We start from the raw sequence: 17665 nt of genomic DNA on the forward strand, positions 1-17665 counted from the left end.
TTCCTTAAGATTTCAGCAAAGTAATCATAGAGCAAAGATATTTCAAATATTGTATAAAATATGAGATACTATACACTTTGTATGAAATAATCTTTTTACATTTCTGACAATTTTTATGGTTAACCAAGCTAGGTTAAACAGATACATGTGATAATACAATTGAAGATATGTTCACCATCTTTGACATGAAATGCCGTTTTTAAATGTTACTTCAAATTTGCGACGAGTAAGATAAAATGAACAGTATGGTTTTCAGAATTTTCTCAGTGTTTGGTTTCATGAGTTGCTTGCTATCCTAATTTTCATGAGTTTATCAATTATTGGTTAGATTTGAAATTCTCAAGAACATTTCAACTGTTTCAATGCACAATACACCTCGCTCCGTACGAGAGTAAGTCGATGGTTTCACGATAAACAGAAATCAATTCTATAACATCAATTATACTCTTGAAACGATTTGAAAGTCAACTTGGAATCTTTCATACTGACGGACTAAACTCATGATTAACTGTAATTCGTGAAATTGTCGCCCTACCGATAGTTTAACTGAAGTGTATGATACATAGTACACTGACAAATCCTCTAGTAGAAACGTAAGTTTAAAAGTAATAAAGCTGTCGTTAGGATTACATTGATAATATTTGTGCTGTATTACGTTCTGTTTTACTAGAGGTAATATTTTCCTGTGTGGTCTGCTAAATAGTTAAGAAATTGCAAATTTTATGTATTTTTAATAAACATGAATGCTTGAAAGTTAGCGTAATTTAATATTTATTATAATACATTTTGATTATTTTGCTTAAATTTTATAAGATTATTTGCTGAATTTTATTTTAATCATTATAAATTAATCTTTAAAAATTGAATATTTATTTGAGTCAATATCAGTAATATATCGTATCATCTCGTTGAAAAATTGTAGATACGAGATGAACGATTCGACTGGTTGATTTTTCTAAATTAAATATATTTCGCAATTAACCAAAGGCAAAACACAGTAACTTTTTATTAAGAGCATCGAGATTTGTACGCGGTTCGTGGTATGTATGACACGACGACGTAGCATGCCGCGTTATTGATTTTAGTAATGCTTAATACACCGAATCGATCTAGCAATTTTATGAGAAACTTTGGCCAACAACCAATTACGTAACACACCAGGAACGATCTGGGAAATATAAAAATCTCTGATTTGTCGAGAACAACGTTAATGTTCTCGATTATGTTTCTCGTACTACGTTATTTTCATTCAAATTTCACTAATTAATTTTACAGATATTTAAAATAATGAAAAATGTATAATTTTTTGTAATGAAGTTTACATTATTAGTCCACAACTTTTTGTGATAATATAATGTAATATAGTTTAGTAACAACAAATGTAAACTAATTTTGTTGATGCTATTATTATTCCATAAAATCATATGTAATTTTGATATTTGTAAAAAAAATTTACAATATTAGTATAATAGAAACTGTGACCTTATTGATGTAATTATATTAATTAATTCTAAATAAAAAGTTATTATATTTTCTATTTACTATCAGATATTAAGCAAATTGAATAATGCACGCAACATAATTTTTTGTATTGATCACTTTTATCTAAAATCTAAATATCGTTTTTGTCTGTAATTTTGAAAATATTACAAGAGCAACTGAATGTTACTTGTAATATATTATATATTAATCTTGCATTTGTACATTTTTAAAAACTACTTAAACATATGTATAATTAACAATTTATTTTCAAAATTATAAAATAGAAGTGTAAATTTTGAAAATACTTTTTCAAGTGTATATATAAGGGAAATGGTATAAATCTTTTAATGATAGTGACATTTTGATAATATCTAGCCCGTCGAATTATGAAAGCACACAAATTTTTCTATTGAAATTTAACTTTGCCCACAATTCTTTCAAATCAAGCATTTTGTCGTATTAACCTGTTTCCTATCTATCCTTTTAGGTATTATAATTATTTATATAATATTGTAAATCGTATAATATCACGTTTCCATAAAAAATTCCACCAAAAATATTGTAATAATACTATTACTAATAAAAATAATTACAATTTCCTGTTTTGGATTGCAGAGTAGGTCTCTCGTGGTATCTATTGAAATGAGAATTAAATCCTTTACTTCGGCCATGTTTTAAGTTCATTAAGTATGAATAACAGTTATCGTTCATATTGATAAAGATGTTCTTTGCTTTCTTCATGACATTTTTATGGGAGAATTGTAAATCAATTGCTACAGGTTTTCTGATAAATATGATTTTAAGTATAGTGCTGCAACGTTTAATTACCTACACGGTAGTATGCGGTTCACTGAGTGAATAGCGTACAACAGTGAGGTACGAACTGATCGCCTGAGTTTTTCAGTTTTCGGTTTAGCACGGCATAAATCCGCACTGTCCAAAAGTTTACTTATAAATAAATCTGGCCTGCCCTACTCTGCCTCCATTGCCACGGAGTCATAGACAACTGACCTTTGCTATAGTTTGACCGAGCAAACTCGAGATCTTCAGTGCGCCTGCGTTAACGAAATGGGTGGTTGGATTAGCTCCCACCATTTTGGAGAAAAGGCGTGTGATTTGTATTCAATACATTGAGAATTTGGAGCAAAAATTCTCAAACGTAGTTTCTTTTCTGTAAAAAAGAAATTCTGATTAACGATCTATTTATATCATTATTTCTATAATTAAAGAATCAAATGGTAAAACAGTTATCCATTGTTTATTATGTTCCCATTTCAAGGGGATAACATAAAGAAAAAAACTGACTTAAAGAATAAGTAAAATCGCTTATAAATTTTGAAAATTGACCTTAAGAATCGATTTTTTGCTAAATGCAAAAATAATTTGTAAACATTTGATTAAATTATTTCATCAAATCAATCAAAAATTCCCTTAACCAATTCGTGTTTAATCCCTATCCCCTAATCTCTATCTATCGAATAATAATGTAGATTAGCTCAGTATTACAAAAATGTCATATGGTGTGCAGTGCCCTGCCTTGTTCGAGGTTTCAACGAGTCTTAAGCTGCGGTTTCACTGAAACAACAACGACAAACTCCTTATTGGCTTTCGCGTGTTCCAAAACTTGTTAAAAAAACACTAATTTATAGAAACATTTTGTGCACATTAACATGACATAAAGATGACTAACTTACTCCTCTCATGCTAGTAACTCGAAAACAGCATTTCCCCACTATCTCTACTCAAGGAACTGCCCTAACCTGTGTATGTGAGCAGTTCTATGTAGGGTTCAATACAAATAGGTGAAAGTAGGTATGGAGAGGGTAACTTTTCATGAGGGGAATGAATCACTAGAATGCCTGTGGGCACCGATTTAGATACTTGACGTAACATAATCTGAGGGAGTATATACATATTATATGTATATAATTAATATACTATTCAATATTAATTATGTACATATTAATGAATTATGTATATACGTACATAATATTATATGTCGCGTTGACCTTAAAAGCAGTCAATGCGTTCCTAGTCGGCTGACAATGCGCACGTGGCTAGAAAAGCATTTGTTTATGTCTCCACGTGTCGCCGCATGTTTTTCTTTGATCTTTGTCACTGCGAATGGAAACAGGCAGCAACCAGCGATATTTACTGGTTGCACCTGAAGTACGGAGAAACGTAGAGGAACATTTGACAACAAGCGACGATTTTTTTAAAGTATGTAGGACATTAACAAAAAGTTTTTCGTATAGTCATGTTACTTCAGTGAGGACGCAACTTTAGAAGCTCGAAACCAGTAGATGCGGCGGTGTCTGTGCGTGTCGCAGTGTTGCCATTTTGTTCCTCGTGCACGTGGGTCCCGAGTTGAGTGGATAACTCTGTACTTTAGTAGCGTTCGTGAACGGTTGAGACAAGTTTGAATGTGTTGTTTTCAGCAACGCGTCGCGGCGTGTCCCTTGCTTGTTGCCTAATACATAATAGTCACGCGTTTTGTCGTCAGGGCCGTATCATCTGCTTTCAAATTAATATGATACATTTTACATCGACAAATATACTCTGTCTAAAAACATGATGACGATTTTGGTGTGCAAAAAGATATAAATGATTTTGTAACGAAATTTTATATAAAATTTTATATATAGTATTATATATAAATATAAATATAAATATATATGTGTATATATATATATTTTGTTTGTTTGTTTGTATTACCATACTAAAATCGTATACGACAAAAGCATGTATAAATCAGTAGATATTTTATTTTGTACTTCTGAGAGATCTTATATGATACAATGTACAAAGTAGTATAAAATAAATTATAAAATTAATATTTTTTAACGGGTATATCTCTTAACATGTAATTGTAACCATGTTTGTACATTAGTAAATAAAACAATATTATGTACATATATTATTTATAAGAGTTACGAAAGTAGAGTAATTATGAAAAATTTGGAAATATTGATTGTTCGCAATGAATGTTCCAATTATTTCTGAAAACGAGAAAATGAATATATTTTGTTTTACAAATAAATATCTGTTTGTATCGCGAGGAAACAGCAGGGATACATAGTGTATAAATATGTGATTTACTGAAATTTAGATTTACATTTGGATGTGTTTTATTGCGACCACTTTATTGGACGGCAGTTCGGATGCGTCTGTGGCATGGTAATCCATTCTTCGCTACGTATTATATCGATTTTAATTTATATCGGCTTTTGTTCGTGTCCGAGGACAGGATTAAGCTCAAGCTCTGTTCTAAATATCGTCACTGGCAAACTGTTACAATAAACATGCAACGCAATCACGGTCGTTGCACAAGAAATGGTTGTTTCTTGTAATCAATCGAGAAATGTGGACCGAATTTTTTCCTATGAATTTGACTATGGATACTTTCTTAGCAGACCATTGTAAACTTTTCTCTGTTTCATTCTTTTTTGTTTCTTTTATTATAGTCTATGTCAAATTTTTCCAGTTTAATTAGTATATTTAAAAAAGATATGTGATACGGGTTTCTAAACGATCAGATAAATAAAAATTTTGAGCTGTCTAGCAAATCGACTGTAGCATTTAAAGATTAAAATCGAAATACAGTGCTACTACGATTATCTGATTTAATTTGGCAACTAACAGACCCGATAAATGTAGACTCAAGAAGAAATTCTCTATAATATATTTATAAAATTCGATCGTGTATATTTCAAGTTACTATCTAAGAATCCGAATTATTGAGTTCTAATTGAACCAAGGCATTGGACAATCTAAATTACAGCAAATAGCTAATTTAAGGGTTAGGTACTTTTGTAAACTAATGTAATCTGTTTCTATGTACTTGCATCATCATGTCGCGGTCATTATTAGACTACGAATTTTTATAGATTTTTAAGAAATTATGTTCTTAAAAATTTGAATTTCTATCGCAATCTGGTCATTATAGATACATTGTTGCTCATGTAACGAAAATTCTCTTCTTCCCCACTAATTATAGCCCGGTTTTTGCTGGGTACACAAATAGAAGGGAACGTTCTTGGTGATTCGCTTCCTACCGCGAATCTGTGAACCCTACAGCCGCTGATATCGATTATTATTGATTTTTCAAATGCGACGCGATCCCCAGCGTGACGTCGCTATTAACCACCTCGCAATCAGAAATCTTTAACCATTCCTTTTTTTCCGCTGAGTATTGGACGATACAGTTAATTTTCACGAATAAAACGACATTCGCAAATTTTCCACTTCCCCATTCTGCCGTTCCTGGATTGCTTCCCTTTCGCCGTGCAAATTTTTTTGTAAAAACCTGTAAAGTGGATTAGATTATTGATCTAACTTTTTGTACAAAATATAACTTCAGAATCTAACACACACAAGCATGAAGGAGAAAATACTAGGAACGATAATTTTACAAAGGGAAAATGTGTTTGAAATTATTAAAACTGGATAACTCGTGTTCTACGATATTCAGAATATTAAATAAAAATTATTTTTGGTCCAAATATGAAACGAAGTTGCTGAATGTAACGGTGAATATTTCGTGTATTTAAAGATGTATAATTTTCCTTGTAAATGCACGGTAAAATTATTTTTAAAAAACATCGGATTCACACACACACACACACACACACACACACACACACGCGCGCACGCACGCACGCACGCACACACACATTTCTACAAGATTTTTGGGTTCTATCTCTGGGGAAATTTGCGTATATTTAATATTGTCTTTGAATAAACGTGTATCTTTTGTATAAAGAAAATGAACAAAATATGATCAATTTTTTATTTTGTTTCGAAATTTGGAAATTTTTTGGAACGAAAAATGGAGTATTCGGGGGTGTTGTACATTCGAGAAGCTCGCATAATTCGTTTAATCGTTTCGTCTGTTCGCTTGGTATTGCGTAACAAAAACCACTTAGGAAGTTCTTATTTGTTTCGATGATTCATTCGAAATTACCCCAACGAAGTCTTTGCGATTGACGATCACATCTTTTCGGCAGATCTAATTAATCATACCATAAGCGCTTGCATCCGTTGAATATTTCGAAATTCCCAGGATTATAAGTATTTAAAAGACAACAAGCAATTACCGATTTAACCCATTTTTATCTAACCGGCATGCATTCTATCAGCTAACAGTTAAGCGCGGTGATAATTGGTTCGTCTGGAATGATAGTCGTTGTGGTCTATATATAGTGTTTCATTTAAACGCCGTTTTAATTCTTCATACCCTGAAGATACTTGAAAGTACCATTTTTTAAAGTTTTATTTCGTTTAGAGTACTACTATATACATTCATAACCTGAAAATTTTAAATAGCCTTTGAACTTAATGTAAATACGTGTCATTTATCGGTGTTAACGTGTTTAGAATGGAAGTAACAATAAAAAATGAAAATATCCTAATTCTAGACTTAAAAGATTAACGTGTTCATTACTTAATGAGCCTAATACAGAAACTCTCTAACGTCGATGAAATTTGTTCAATAAAATGTTAACTGAAAAGTTAAGATTTAATGTAGTAAGATTTTTAAATTAATCTTCTCGCATTTTATACATTCCAACAGAATCTTTGGCATTCAGTATTTCACCATAAAAATTAATTTTTAAACATAATTTATGAATTGTCAACAATGTGAATACATGCCAGTGAAACCATTGTACAATTCAATAAATTTGTTTGTTTGGTATTTTAACACCAGAGAGTATCGAAAAGAAAGTTTACGTCAATCGAAAAAGAGATTGCAAGATTTCAAATTCTATTTATATGTAGAATTATTTCGTATTATCACGAAATTCATCGCATATTGATATATGATGTACCGCTTATCGATATGTAGTCGAATTGTTTCCTTAATCCCCGAATACAGTTCTGACGAAATCATTATTTAAAGATTGCGTGCAGTATAGAAAGGAGAAATTTAATTCATTTCTAACAATTTTATTGACGGCTGTTCTGTATGAAATCGAATTAATAATAATAGCTAACCTAAAATTGTAAAGAAGGAAAAAGTTAACCAAATAGTATATAATATTTAAAATCAATATAATGGCGTAAATAGATGTTAAGAATCGGAAATTAAGAATTAAATTTAAATGATAAATAAATCTTATTGTATGATCAAACCCTTTGTAAGGTCTCGCCGGATATGTATCAGAAGAAATAACAATAAAAGTTTCATATATACTAAACTTAATTCACAATCACTAAGAATAAAAATGGGACCTTAAGAGGTTTGTTGAAACGCGGCGTTAAGGAGGGAATGCAGTATTTTGCAAGAAAATCTTCTATACTGTGACACGATCTAATACTTGTTACATCTATTAAAAAATAGCAATCTCGGAGGAAAAGAAATTTTAAATTTGACTGAATTTCCAAATGATGAATGACATCCGACACGCACAAGAACATCACAGAAAACAGAAATAAATGTTAAAATTAAAATGAAATTATTTAAACCCCGAACTTAAATTGAAATTAAATTTAAAATTAAATCCCTCAATGAACAGATATTCAGTGGCGTTCAGTAGTTATCGATTCTCACAGCGTAAAGTTCGACTCTCGTGTAGCATTCAGATCCAATGTGAACCGCAAGCGAACCTTGATTGTTTATTACCTTTATCATGGAAATCTGAAAGATAATTTAATACCCTCGCTTTTAGTATACTAAACTTGAATTAGTATTAAACTTTTCTATTGATTGAATTTGCTTTATATTAATTCACAAAATATTAATGTAAATATTGTCTGAAGAGGGTTGTGCAGGGGTTAAGAGAATATCGAACACTTTAAAATCTCTAGTAAGATTTCAACAACGGAGACAGGAATACAATCGAGTATTTTGGACAGACCTCAACGTCGGAATGTATGGAAAACTTCGAACCGGAAGTTTTATCGAATATGGACCCCAGTCGAGGAATATCTTGCATGGATTAACGACCGACGTCCTTCGGAGCATACAGGACGAAGAACCAGTTCTGAAGTCGGAAATATAATAGGACGATCACCGAATGTACTGGGTTGTCTATAAAGTTTGTAACGATGTGTAAATTAAACGTCACATTTTATTGCGAATATTTTTCGCAGAAGTTCTTTATATTTTTAATGTTGTTTCATTATTCTTGCACGATGTATCGTTGATTAAACAGAATCAGCTAGATCTTTAAGCGGTTTTTAACAAACGTAACTCGCCATTTAGAATTCATACGATGGCGTTCTTATCACAAACTGGTTGGTGATTTAAGCATTCGTGAAATCAAACGATAATTTTTCGCTTATCTTTTATTGACCGTCGTAGTAAGTGTCTCTTATTCCTCGTACACCTGATGCTGGCTAAATGATTAATCGTTTTTCGGAAATAAGTGTTTTGGTAAGTGTTCTAGTTCTAGTATGATTTTGTTTCTTTAATGCAAGTTTTTAAGATCTGAAGATCTGAACTTGTATACTGATATTTATAAGACGTTTACACTAATGTTATAATAATCTTAAGTTAATACCATTAACTTAATATATGATAATCTAATTTTGGATTGATTGATAAGAAGAAAAATTAGCTAAAAGCTTAGTGTCTCAATGGTAAGTCTCTGCTTAAGTTTGTTACAATTTTTACATGGTTGAACTTTATTTAATAGAACTTGTTATAAAAATTTTCAGAATCGTAGTCTTTTTGTTACTATTAATTTTTCTCTTTTTCAAAATTTATATAATCAGTAGTCAAATACATTAATATATAATTTAATTAACGTAATACTTGGCGCACTTTCAATCCCTTTGGGAGTCGACCTACATGTTACAATTGTGAACTTCATGTGATATCACTTTTAATATTTCTTGAATGTTATCACATTCCTGTTCACCGTCTATAAAATTAAACATTTCAATTTTCTCTTAAAATTTATTGTCTCAAATTTTCAATCTCCATAAATGTCCGTAGTCTACGGACAAATTTATAGAAAAAGTCCGATTATATGAAATACTGAATCTTTGATAAAAGTGAATGCGATTTCTGTAAATTACAACGTGTCGCAGAGAAAAATGTATTAGTGTTAAAGAAATACGCAATCTCGTACTAGGAATGTCGCAAAGTAGAAGGCTGGCGAACAGTAATACATGCTACCAGTCGATTTACAACTTGATAGCGCCAAATCACATGTGCCTTTGATATTGCGCAGAAAATTGAAGTACTGGCTAATCCTAACCAGTCAGCAGTGTAATCTGTAGATATTGCATTCTTTTATTTCGACTCGCTTAAGTTCACTCTCTTGGAAAACTGCTTCGACGAAATAAAATTCGTGAATCTAAAATACAAATTCTTTCTTTCGAAAATATAATAAAAATTCAGGCTGATAAATTATAGGTATTCGAAAAACATTGCAGTTCATTCTGTTAAAAAATAATTGAAATTAATAATGGTGTAAATAATTTAGTCCAGATAAATATAATATAAATGAGAAACGATACAAATTTATGAGATACTTAATACTGATAACATTATCACTGTATACGATTTGTACGTGCGAGGCATTTTGCACCACAAGCTATAATTTTATTGGTAAAGAATAAACTGTGTTTATCCGTTGAATCAATTTTCAAATCACGTAAGTTCAAACAAAACAAATTTAGTACGAAACGAGCGTTTATTCCAAGAATAGATTTAAAAAGGGGAACTTTAATTCCCAGGAAACGCACGTCCTACACATTACATATGTGACACGCATGTCGATGCAAGCGTCTAGGATTGCAGGTGGCTTCACACTTGTCGTTGAATTGCGAAGACGATTGTCACGCAGAATGAGATTTGTCACACTCGTACGTGGCGGCGGAACAAACCTTTCAGGTTTTTATATTGTGCAGTCTGTATTATTCTCGGTTTCTCGCTTTGGAACTTGCATCGTGCTTACTTAATTCAATCGTAGTTTAATACGATACCTCTATTGAAAACATTTGAAAAGAATTAAGGTTGTGTTTATATATGATAGGATTATGATATTACAAATAACTTTAGTAAACATTGATAAAGTACATATGTATCAGAATGATAGTTGCTAAATCAATTAACTTAACAGTTTCTTATGCAAACATTTCTATTTTCTGAGTAATTATAAAAGAAGACTTAAAACGAGTTATTTGGTCTATCTGGTAATTTTGGTGCCTGTCTTCTGCTGTGACTATAAATTAAGCCAGTTGTAGAAACTATAGGAAGTACAGAAATTAATTAGTTCATTGATTAATAATGAGTCTCGTGTTTATATTTCTAATTTTTTATTTTATATTTTATGTTTCCAATTGACGAAAACTTCTATTGTCCTTCTTAAGATTTTTGCCCTCGCCTATCCGATGCTGGGTCACTTTCGATCCAACTCTGTTTTCTCCCTTCAAGTTCGCAACTTCTCATAATTTTCTCTTTTTTAAATATCCCGTATAAACGTCAACTTACAAACAAATGTTACTGAAATGTCAGCACGTGTCACAAGTGACTCGACATTGTACCCCGTATCGTTAGCAGACAGTCGGCTACAAGGGTTAATATCAACACAGACGAAGTTTATCTCGAAACGTAGTATTCGGCACGTGCTGAAAAGATTGATTGCCAGCGTACGCATTCACCAAAAAGTGGTTTCTTTTTAACTATCCCGGTGACTCATTAACGAGGAAGTCCTGATAAGAATAATCGTGAATGAATTAAATCGTCGCTGAGATTAATCCCAAGCCGCGTGCTACATCCGTGATTTACGACCACCGCCGAGGACCAATAATCACGGAGCGAGAGGTTACTTCTCTCGGATTTATCTTTCGTCCTTCATGCCGCACAGTGTTGATGAATGAAATATCTATATACACCGAATATCGAGAAAACAATGAAAGAAACGTACACTTGGATGTCGATTAATCAGAAGCATAAAGTTAACTTTTAACTATCTAAGTAAATTTCAACGTACCTGAATGTTTTTGCATGGCAATAAAGACATTCCAATTCTATGAATTAGTCACGAGTAAATGCAAAAGAGCCGTTAATCTTTAATATACAAAGTAGAGTCAATTGAAGATCTCCGTATATGTTTTTCGTATTACCAATTGTTATAGCTTATCTTTTAGAGTAGGAACTATAGGTGAATAAATATGTTTAACAGACCAAACTCACGGTTCTCAGTAGTGTCTTCGTTAGCCTCAATGAAAGCACAGAAATAATAAGTACATAATTGTATCGCAAGCCAGTATTTATATATTTACGGGTCACAAATGACCCGGTCACAATGTTTCACGATCCTAGCCGTTCGAAGATCACACGGACGTTTCCACGGTGCGTCATTCGATTAGTGATTGCACGCGTGAACCGAGCATTAACGCGGTTATCGACACGATTCACGTGACCGTAGAGTGGATTGTTTATGGAAAGATTTCGAAACGCTGGCGTTACATCGTCTGGCGACTGTCTGAGCTAACGTAAGTCTGAGACCCCAACGGGGTCACCATGAGGCAGCGCAGTCCGCAGTTCACTTTGAGTCAGCGTTTCAGGGTTACAGGGTCTGGCCGGTATCGGCCAAGCGGTGAGCGGATCTAACGGTGCAACCTATGCAGTTTCCCTGTTAGGCTGTTTTCACACAACGATACGTGGTATAATCGATATTGAATATACACTCCCGGTCGAACGTTTGGAATCACTTGCACGTTTGATGATTCATATTAAAAACTATATATCTACATATTACATTTTTCAACATTCTCTTCAATTTTTATGTTTGATTAACGACCTATAGATATGTCTATATTCCGTTATTACGTACAAACATTTTTTAGCAAAAGTTGTTTTTTGGAAATGGAGGTTTTTTTTTAAATCAACGTAGTGATCTCAAAGTTTTCACTGCCAATGTATTAACCGTTAACGGGTCCAATGCCGCGTATATGGCGGCAAAAATCATTTTATTATTTTTATCACTATTATTGTTGCAATATTTACAATTAACACTCACATCAGTATTGTGCTAGATAACTTCTGTGAATTTGTTTCCGTTTGTTGTCTATGGTACGGTATTTTCTGGCGGCAAGTAAACTGGAAATACTTCCGGTCAGTTAAAGGTTGAAGTACTCTTCATTGCATAGGAGATAATCCCTTGGATGGCGCAGAAGAAAGAAGTCTCTCTCTGTGTTTTGTGTACAGTTTTGATTGGTTACGTGTAATTGTATCGATAAATAGTAAATTAATATTGAAATTTCTTCTAGAGGTTACCTTGTAGCTTAATCTCGGTTACTTGTGATTATTTTCATAAATCATGTTTATTCATACGAGAGCGACGCGACATACACACGAGTATTTGAACAAAGAAATGTTGGTAACTGAAAAACAAATGATCAATAGAAACATATAACAGATATATTTCATTCCCGACCAGTATATCTCATACGCGTATCTTGCATTGTAGTTCGTAGTATTGTTATCGCGATACGTGTATGATTATATGAAAATGGCTTGGCCACGTCTTGACTGTTCTTCACAGCCTTAACACATTGATGCCAGCGCTATAATTTATAGTTTTGCCCATCTGGTTTAAAAATTCTTAAAATTTCTAAAATTATTGAAATTATCAATGAGTAAATTAATTTTTGGCACCATGGCAATTTTTTCTATCTATTAATGTAAAACCAAGTTAACAAACTACATATTTATTGTTGTACACTGTTTGATGCGAGATCAAAGTTTGAGCCACTGGTGTTACACGCAGGTGTCAGCATGTTAAAACCTACAACCGTTTGTAATTTAATTATTAGCGAGCTCTTTCCAAATTCTAGTGTTATTTTTCTTCGTGAACAGTTTTTGAGTAGCCATATCTAGTTTGGATACGGTCTTACCCGTAATCTTTCTTTCGCGGCAAGTCAAGGTGGCGCCCGGCGCTAGGCGCCATTTATATCTGGCATCAGACATTTTTTCGGTCCCGCCGTAACGCGTTGAGTCCTTTGATGACTGATAGACCACTATGAATGATTAGCGTTTCCAGGGATTATCTTTTGTAACCGAAACTCTGATAGGAATCAAAATAATCGTTATTTTTCCCTGAGTGTCCTCCGGCTACGCAGTGGGTAGTTTGTCTAATTAAGTGTCTGGGTCTGGATGTTTTTGCGAATACTGCTAAATAGAGCATTGTTTTAATAATGGATTTTGGTAAAAAGAGTGATTTGTTGTTATTCTTTTGTAAATGGAAGATTATTTTAGAAGTTACTGTTAATTTTTGTGATGAAGCTTGATGTAGTTTGCTTGATACATTCTATTAACATTTTAGCTATCATTAAATTAGTGAATAACTTCGTTATTTTATAACATTTTGATTTACGAAAAATTGAAATATAAAGTTAGAAATCATATTTATGTCCCTAAACGATATTGGAGTTTTTCATTTATTAACGATACACGAAAAAGAATTCGAACACTGCTCTCATTTTTGGGTACCTCAGGATGGTCTATCCTCTTAATATTGTAAAAGAAACGTTAAATGTTTACATTTTTTCATCAAGCACTCAAGTTAACTTAATGTGTCCGTTACCAATTAACTGCATCACTAAAATTTTATTTGTACCAAATATAATCCTATTACTGCTATTAACGAAGGAGATTCATGAGGACGTCTAAACTGAATCTGTAAAAAGCCTAGATAATGAAGAAAGGAAAAACGAACATTAATTGTGATCTAGGAGGTGGAGAGTAAAATATTGATACTCATTATTTGTTGTTTAAATCCAAACTGTTCGTCGCAGCAACAAGGATCATTAGCAATTCAAGTTCAAGAGTAAATGAAAGGAAGAAAGAGAAATGGTTAGCGTTCCTTATTAGACCTGACTGAAACGACACGTGAAAGGTGGTTCCAAGGTTAACCGGTCAGCTCAAAGCTGCCACGTTTTAGCAGCATCAGCGACGGACGAAACGAACCGTGAAGAATTAGTCTCACTATCTTCCGTGTGTCATCGCGATCAGATAGATTCTCGGACGACAAACAACGCGATTCGTCTCGTTCCTCCTGCTTCCTTTTTTCTTGAATGTGCAGCATGTCTTCCTTCGTACACCTCGCGCGCTTGTTACGTCCGACATCAGTCCGACGGATACGATTCGCGTGTTTGTTTGGTGTGTTAGCGTTTGCCTAAGTGGCTGCGATTTATAGTGGTATATACACGTTTTGAAATTGTTTCTCATTTCAGTTGAAGTTCTGTCATTTTTCGATTTGTTTCGAGGAAATGGTCTTGTGAATTTTAATCTGCAATACCTAGTTATGAATGTCAAACGTGAATCTAGAGGAAGAATTGCTGTATTATTTTCGATTTTTAAAAAAATTGTCGATTTTGATGTAGATATATAATTTGTTTTCTTTCATTTTAATAAGGTATTATTACAATCTTATTTTTTGATATTGGATTTTACTATTTACATAGAATTTTATTCGTTCTTATATGCTATTCATTATTTGAATGAAGTTTTACCCTACATTGCTTTTATTTGAATGAGAACAAACAGTTGTTTCATTACGTGTGCCAAGACCATTATATCAGTCACACTATTAGTATCCGCTATGTTTTCAAAAGTATGCGAATTGTTACACAATCGTAGGAAACGTACTGTGGAATCAGTGGTACAGGGAAGTCGCTGCAATTTGTTTGAAGATTTATTTGTCCTTAGAAGATTTGTTTCTTGAATGAGATAGATTTTTCTTATATAATAATTCTACTTGTTCGATATTATTTGTCGGATCAAGAACCAATGTATAAAATGTTCTTAGCACAGATGCTAAGAAGTCCAACAATGTTGGACAATTCAAAAAAGTTTCGTTAAGTAAAATTGAATTTGTCAAAATTAAATTTCGGTAAAAAAGTATTTTATTTCGATTTTATTTCTAAATATTTATTTCGATACGCGTGGAACTTCACTGGTTTATAGATGGTCAAAGTATTTAGTTAATTTTTATTTTACTGTTTCCAGAATTTTTCGCTCTGAAAATTATTATGTTTGTACGTGAAACCGGAGGTATTGAAATTTTAATTTTTATCAGAGGCGGTAAAATTTAATTTTTGAATATAACAGTGGGTGAAATTATTAATTTAAATAATTAATTTCAGTCAATATTCCACTGTATAAAATACAATAATATATAATTTATTTCATAAATAATATTATTCTTATTTTATTAATTTCCGAAATAAATGATATAAAATATATACTTCCGAAAATTCTCAGTACATCGTATCTTGTTTATATCATGATTTGTTTTTATAAAAACGTCCCAATTCCAAATTTTCTCGTTTTGAAATATTTTCGTTTTTTTTTTTGCACAATTGATAGTCTGATTTCAGTTAACTGACGCATATTTTGTCACGAGGGCCATGGATTCAATGCGTTTGACGTTAATTATTCGCCTTTACGACTCGCTTTGAATTCTAAGTCATCATTTGCATGTCGCGCGAGTTTGTCTATCGCGCCGCATCACGTCACGATTTCGATACAGTAATTGCAGTTACGTAACCGTTACACTCATCAGATCGATATGCGAGCAATGCGAGTTACGATTTGAACAGAATGAGTCGTCTGGCAATGCAGTTTTAAATGATTGCATTAAAAATACAATGATAGACCGTTCACGTGTACGACCAAGACGGAATGGAACTCGCGATGCGAAGAATGCATACTAACATTCGTAAGACTCGAGGGCAGTTTAAGAATCTGTTAAGAGATGTACAGATCTAGGATCTATTGATTGAACTATTTTGTGCGTGCGCGCGCGTGTGTGTGTGCGTGCGTGCGTGCGTGAGCGTGTGCGTGTGTGTGTGTGTGTGTGTCATACATATCATACATGACAAAATGAATTAAAAGGAAAACTAATCGAATCTTGGAATTATTTAAACGGTTACTTTTATTTTTAACCCTTGTACTTGAGAGGTGACTTTTATTCGTCACTTGATTTGATATAACGGAATCATAAAATCTTATATATAATATTAAATGTTATATAATGCATTAATACGTGAAATATTTAAATAAAATACCTACCTTATTAACTTATGTATGTTTCCTCATTACTTAGATTCAAAGAATGTCGACTATATCTTATCAGAAAATGTTGAATATATCTAGTGGAATTGTATTTGAATAAATTTTAGACACTATTTTTGTTAATTTTCTAAGATATAAATTCTACTATTGTGTTTCGAGAAAACTGACTTTTGTTCAAAAAGGGGAATAGAGAAGGAGGTACTTTTTTAAAATATCAAAAATGCATGATATATTTTTATTACATTCGCATTAACGAAGGATTAGTTTTTTTAATAGAAAGATATGACTAATTTTAAGCTTTTGAAGGGAACTGTACTTACTTCTGGCTCTGACTGTATGAATGTACTATTATTATTGTTAATCATAGAGTAAAAACAGCTAAGAACCGTCTATTTTTATCTTCAGGAGATTTTGTACAAAAATGTTAGCTGAACGTTCGCACAATCGATGTAACGTTTGTCGAAGTTCATGAAAATATATATAAGTACATTTTTACTTACAAATTCGAAAGACAGCGAGACAAAATAGAACTATTTCGATAAAACTTTACCTCGGTCAGTTGTTTCAGCAGGTTAAAAAGAAATTTTCAAGTTTTATTTCTTCCGCGAACAGTTTCAGTAAGTTTCAAAGGAACTGGGACAAAATAAAATTCCGTTTCTTTCGTAGTCTAGAAAATGGAATGATTCTAAGAAATTAGAAATAAATCCAAGCTGTGTAATTGTATTAATAAGTATATTACTATCTTTTGAAAATTTTTACATACCATAACATTTAATAAACAGATTGTGGATCTGTTTGCAAATTTCTATTTGTAAGAATATTATTAAGGAAACAGAATTATAAGAAAAAATGTTTTTTCCTAATAAACATAAAATGTGTTACACTTCTCAAACTTTATATATTTTTTCGCGTTGTGTGCATTCTGTGCAATTTTCTACTCCTAAATATTTCATATAAATGCATAGAAATCCACACTCTATTAATAAATGTGTGAATGTTTTGCACTTTACTGATGTATTATCGTTGACGTAACCGCGGTGAGAAACATCGGGGCAACAACTTTCTCATTATAGCGTGCTTCTCAATAGGGCGAATTATAAGGTCTCATTAACGTTACGCAAAAAATCGATCAAATACGATTATCGTCTA

At 32.4% G+C, this 17665-nt stretch overlaps 1 protein-coding gene across 1 annotated transcript in view; it reads left to right on the plus strand.

Annotated features, from left to right (window-relative positions):
• slgA (proline dehydrogenase slgA) overlaps positions 1-17665 on the plus strand; it is a 43054-nt gene that overhangs the window by 921 nt on the left and 24468 nt on the right. The window lies entirely within an intron of this gene.

The sequence above is a fragment of the Nomia melanderi genome, chromosome 6, assembly GCF_051020985.1.
Source record: "Nomia melanderi isolate GNS246 chromosome 6, iyNomMela1, whole genome shotgun sequence".
NCBI lineage: Eukaryota > Metazoa > Arthropoda > Insecta > Hymenoptera > Halictidae > Nomia > Nomia melanderi.